Source organism: Hyaena hyaena, unplaced genomic scaffold (genome assembly GCF_003009895.1).
Source record: "Hyaena hyaena isolate Hyena2069 unplaced genomic scaffold, ASM300989v1 scaffold_565, whole genome shotgun sequence".
In the NCBI taxonomy this organism is placed as follows: Eukaryota; Metazoa; Chordata; class Mammalia; order Carnivora; family Hyaenidae; genus Hyaena; species Hyaena hyaena.
This window is the reverse complement of record NW_024081196.1, coordinates 1254097-1260096: the sequence shown is the minus strand read 5'-3', so window position 1 is coordinate 1260096 and position 6000 is coordinate 1254097. Positions and strand designations below refer to the sequence as shown.

Below are 6000 nucleotides of genomic sequence, written 5' to 3'. Positions count from 1 at the left end.
TCTGTGTCTCCCTCTCTCTCTGCCCCTCCCCCACTTGTGCTCTGTCTCTATCCTCTTCTCTAAAATAAATAAACATTAAAAAAAAGAAAATGCGTGGTTTTTATGCATTTTGGATAAACATCATGGATAAACAGCTTTCATGAATTCAGTATGAGTGATATTTTGTTCATTGCAATGACAACTTCATACATTTGAAAGATAGATGCTTACATTTGCATGAACCACTTTGCTAATTCAATCTACAATCAGTGCTTGGAATGGCATATGAATTCACAGATTCCTTGCAATAATTTGTGATCCCCTGGAAGGAATGGGAAACTTTGTATAGATTTGGGATAAGATAGACTAGAAAAATTCTCTTTGCTCCCTTCTATTAGAAGCACACTCCATTAAACATAATTTAATCAGAGTTGGTGCATAGGGAATGGCATAATTTCTGATTTCAGCAAAATATCAGAACAAATTTTGGCAGCTAATGTGGTAACTAATTATTTTAGCTACTCTGCACTTCTCTTCTCATCTAATGAATTAATGACATTGCTCACTTCTGATAAAGGGGAAAGGAAAAGGTCAGATATAGCCTGGGACCTAAGTACTTATCTGAAGTCCTTAATAGATTTTTTAAAAACTCACAGTAGGCACACTTAAATTAAATGAAGAAGCTTTTGATTTGTAAGAACCAATTTTAAAAAGAAGTGATTGTAACTTTCTCCTCCAGCCATCCCAGATGCCAAAATGAAAGAAGGCTAAGGGGAAGAAGGTGGCCCCAGCCCCTGCTGTTGTGAAGAAGCAGGAGGCCAAGAACGTGGTCTATGCCCTGTTTGAGAAGAGGCCCAAGAATTCTGGCATCAGACAGGACATCCAGCCCAAAAGGGACCTCGCCTGTTTTGTCAAATGACCCTGCTACATCCGGCTGCAGCAGCAAAGGGCTATTCTCTATAAGCGTCTGAAAGTCCCTCCTGTGATTAACCAGTTCACCTGACCCTGGACCATCAAACAGCTACTCAGCTGCTTAAGCTGGCCAACAAATACAGACCAGAGACAAAGCAAGAGACAAAGCAGAGATTGTTGGCCCAGGCTGAGCCGAAAGTTGCCAGAAAGCGGATGTCCTCACTAAGAGGTTGCCTACCTTTCAAGCTGGAGTTAATACTGTCACTACCTTAGTGGAGAACAAGAAGCCTCACCTGATAGTGACTGCACATGCTGTAGATCCCATTGATCTGGCTGTCTTCCTGCCTGTGCTGCATCGTAAGATGGGAGCTCCCCATGGCATCATCAAGGGGAAGGCCAGGCTGGGGCATCTGGTCCACAGATAGACCTGCACCACTGTTGCCTTCACACAGGTTAATGTAAAAGACAAAGGAACTCTGGCTAAGGTGGTGGAAGCTATCAGGACCAAAGACAATGACAGATATGATGAGATCCCCTGCTACTGGGGAGGCAACGTCCTATATCCATAGTCCAGAACTCCCATTGCCAAGTTGGAAAAGGCAAAAGCTAAAAACTGGCCATCAAACTGGGGTAGGTGGATGCTGCTGAATTTTCTGTACATAAAATTAGTAAAAAGTTCTCTTTCAGCCAGAAGAAAAGAAAAAGGAGAAGAAGAAGAAGAAGAAGAAGAAGAAGAAGAAGAAGAAGAAGAAGAAGAAGAAATAATTATATTTTGAAATCCACAGGGACCTGGCTTGAAAAACCAAGCTAAAGTGTACAGAACTAAAGCATAGAACTCTTAAAAATTAAGCATAACATAGGAAGGAATGAAGGATATGGTATGAATAGTTTCTGGCACAGAAAGGTCAACAGAAGGGGCACCTGGGTGGCTTAGTCGGTTAAGCGTCCAACTTTCGCTTAGGTCATGATCTCGCGGTTCGTGGGTTCGAGCCCCACGTCAGGCTCTGTGCTGACTGCCAGCTCAGAGCCTGGAGCCTGTTTCAGTCTGTGACTCCCTCTCTCTCTGACCCTCCCCTGCTCACGCTGTCTCTCTCTCTCTCTCTCCTAGAAATAAAAAAAAAAAAAATATTAAAAAAAAAAAAAAAGAAAGGTCAACAGAAAAAAACCCACCATCTTGCTGGGCTACAGAGAGGAGCCTAAAGAGAAAGAGAGAGGGAATATATTCATCTGCTTAGGCTGCCATAGCAAAAAACCACAGACTAGGTGGCTTAAACAACAGACATTCATTTTCTTACAGCTCTGGAGGCTGAAAGTGTTAGCTCAAAGTGCCAGCAGTGTTGATTTCTGGTGACAACTCTTCCTGGCTTGCAGAAAGCCACCTTCTTACTGTGCTTTCATATGGCCTCTTCTCTGCACATGCAGAGAGAGATCTCTGGTATCTCTTCATCTTATAAGGACACTCATTGGATGAGGGCCCTATTCTTATGACCTCATTTAATCATAATTGCTTCCTTAAAGACCCTGTCTCCAAATACAGTCCTATTAGGAATAGGTTGTCAACATATGAATGTTGAGGCAACACAGTTCAGACCATAATAGGGGGAGAAGAGAGAAAGAAGTAGGTGTAGATGGAGTCCCTCTATCTTCTTCATCCTAGAGAAAACCTGAAGTGGGGTGCTGAGAGCATCAGATAATAATTCAAAGGTGGAACTGAAGACTGACATTAAGCACGTGGGTAATCAATCAGTCATGTCTATGTCATGAAGCTCCAGTCAATTCTCTGAACACAGAGAATTGGGTGAGCTTCCCTGGTTGACAATACTCTGGGAATGTTGTCAACACATCAGTGCTGGGAAAGTAACATGTCCTGACTGCACAGAGTGAGAACAATGAATACTCCACCATTGGTACTTATCCAGAGTCCACTCTTCCCTTGGCTAAGTTTAATCTGTACCCTTTCCTTGTAATGAATGATAGCTGTAAGTATGAATACTTACAGTTAGTTTTGTGAGTCCTTCTAGTGAATTATCAATCTTGAGGGTGGTTTTGGGAACTCTCTGAACTTGTAGTTGGTGTCAGAAGGGAGGGAGGTCGTATTGCAGGGATGGTGCTGCTCCCTTTAACTTCTCATTTATCTAATTGATGTAGAGGATACCCGAGAATGATAAAGATTACTAGTGAAGAAAGAATTTTCAAAATTCAAAATCCTAACTCTTAAAAGAATTATCTCAGGGGCACCTGGTGGCTCAATGAGTTGGGCATCTGACTCTTGATTTCAGTTCAGATCATGATCTCACGGTTGTGAGAGGGAGCCCCACATCAGGCACCCATACTGGGCATGGAGCCTACTTAAGATTCTCTCTCCCTCCCCTCCGCCCCTCCTATACTCACTAATGATTTCTCTTTCTCTCCCTCTCAAAAAAATGAGAACAAAAACAAAAAAGAATCATCTCTTGTGCTTATGAGAGTGTGTTAACAAGAATCTCAATATTTGTTCCTCTCCCACTGTAAAACTTCTAAAATCTCCCTGGTCCCTCAGTAAAAAGCAAAAATAAATACAAAAGCTTTTTTTCTGTTTACATAGTTGTTGCTAATGTTTGGTCAGACCAGACCACCTGGGCATGTTGGCCAAGAAAGAGCAAAGCCAGATTCCTTCTATTACTTTTCAAGTTCTCCTTGTAAAAGGAGTGAAGAAGCATTGGCTCCTTGAGGTGGAATATGAGACAGAAAGTCACTAGTGGCAAGCACTGGAAGTTATACTTCAGAACTTGTCATGTTTTTAACTCAACTTTTATAAGATAAAAATAATTTCTTAAAGATACTAGTCTTCAATTTATTACAAATCCCAAAATAATTCTAAAATTAACATTACAGTTGCAACTCTTCCTAGGGAAGAGCTTAAAATATATTCTTCTGTTCTCCTTAGAATGCTAATATTTCTATATTCTTCTCTCCCTAAACTAATGGCCTAAATTTCATATCTCTCCACATCCTAACACCATATATGTGTGTGTGTGTGTGTGTGTGTATTTCCTTAGTCTTGCTGAAAGCAAATAATATTAGCATCAGGCTGAATTTATGAATTATTCTAACATATGGTTTTGTGTGAAAAAGCTTATTTACTCATTTTTCCCATGTAGTAATGAAAAACAATGAAGATAGAAAAATGATAAACAGATATATTATAATCATAAAAATAAACACCAGTTAAACATCAGTTAAAGGTATGAAATGTGATAACAGTGGAAAGAAGATTAAGATTTAAGACTTACTAGGTCATGTTTAGTATCAGGGAATGGTAGCCAGTCTAAGCTCTAGAAGTATTAGCCCTCTATATTCACTGGTCTTCATCCTTTCATTAGTCCAAGTTAGAGCACTCAAAGATTGAATAAGAGCTGACAACATTGAAAGATATTATCTATGAATGACAAGTGCTAGTTATTTTATAATAATAACTGTAATAAAATACATAATAGCTAATGTTGCCAAATGTGCTGTAATCTTTTTGAGGATAATCTCATTAAATATTCATCAATAAAATCATTCAAATGGATCTAACGATAGCACCTGCCCTCTCAAATATGGTGTATATATTCTTGGGATCATGAACAATATTTGATAATAATATCATGATTTAATTTATAAAGCTCTTTTACTTTTATTATCTCATTCAATTTTTATAACTAGTCATAAAGACTCTCTGATCATTTATTCTTTGACTTTAGAGATTTTGATTTTTGAATTAGTCTATGGTTGTAATTCACAGAGTGGAACTTGAATCCAGATCTTCAAAATCAATTCCAAGTGCCATTTTTAAGTTTTTTTTTCTTTTTTTCTTAATGCTTATTTATTTACCTATGAGAGGGAGAGAGTAGAAGTGAGAGAGAGACAGAGAGAGAGAGGGAGACACAGAATCAGAAGCAGGCTCCAGGCACCGAACCATCAGGACAGAGTCTGATGGGGGGCTCAAACCCACAAAGTGTGAGATCATGACCTGAGCCAAAGTTGGGCACTCAACCAACTCAACCACCCAAGCTCCCCTCAACTGCCATTTTTATTGCATCATAGCTGTCTTTTCATGTGGCTAAAAGTCAGGACAATATTAATTGGTTTAGATTTAGTATAGGTAAAGCTCAAGATGTTTTAATTATATAAATCAATGAGTTAACAAGCCCTAAATTAGAAAGATTCCACTAGTCATTGTTTCTTACACTTTTTGAAATTTTCTAATCTTAATTTGGGTCCTCCGTGAAAAGAGTCAATAGAAAAATAGAGAATCACATACAACAGGAATTGGCAAACCTCTTCTGTAATGAACTGGCTAGCAATTATGTTAGACTTTGTGGACCATCAGGTTTCCAGTCACCATTTCAACTACTCAACTTTGCTGTTGTAGTGTGGAGGCATCACAAATAATATGTAAATGAATGGGCATGACTGTATTACAATAAAACTTTATTTACAAAATCAAGTAACTAGCTGTATTTCACTCTCAGTGTAAAGTGTGCCATCCCCTCAGAGATATGAGGCTGAAAATAATCTTGAGTGGCTGCAGTTGTGGTCCTTAATCAGCCACAGCATGTTCCTGAGAAACAGAACTTTTTTTTTTTTTAAGTGCTGTCATATACAGACTGAATCCAAATAAAACTTACATGGCCCAACTTTTACAATATAAACTACCAATTCTACGCAGAAAACATCTTACGAATAGAGAGCTAAGTTATCTGGTTTTAAAACTAAACTTCTGCTATAGAATGTGCTCCTAAAAATTAACTAGTACATATTACATTCTCCCTACTTCTCTTTTTTCTTTCTCCTGTGATCTAAATTTTCTAATGCTTATATTTCCTTTGGCTTGGCATATTCTAAAACTGACTTACTAACCAACCACACTCTAGCCATTTCAATTCCAATCCGGCTCTTAATGAAGAGTCTGATGACCCACTCACATTATTTTTCAAGAACTGCCCTCAAACTCTCTCCCTGTTTTCAAATTCTCTAACCCTGACTCATTAGTGGCCTCTTGAATGGAGGATGCCCTGCTCTGCAGTCAGGCATAAGAACCTCTACATCCCTCAGGATACCATGTGCAGAGTTGTAGTAGATGAT

The 6000-nt window shown here is 38.9% G+C and overlaps 1 pseudogene; it reads left to right on the top strand.

Moving 5' to 3' along the window:
* Nucleotides 1-727: 727 nt before the first annotated feature.
* The window catches only part of LOC120248054, a 113289-nt pseudogene continuing 108016 nt past the window's right edge, over nt 728-6000 (top strand).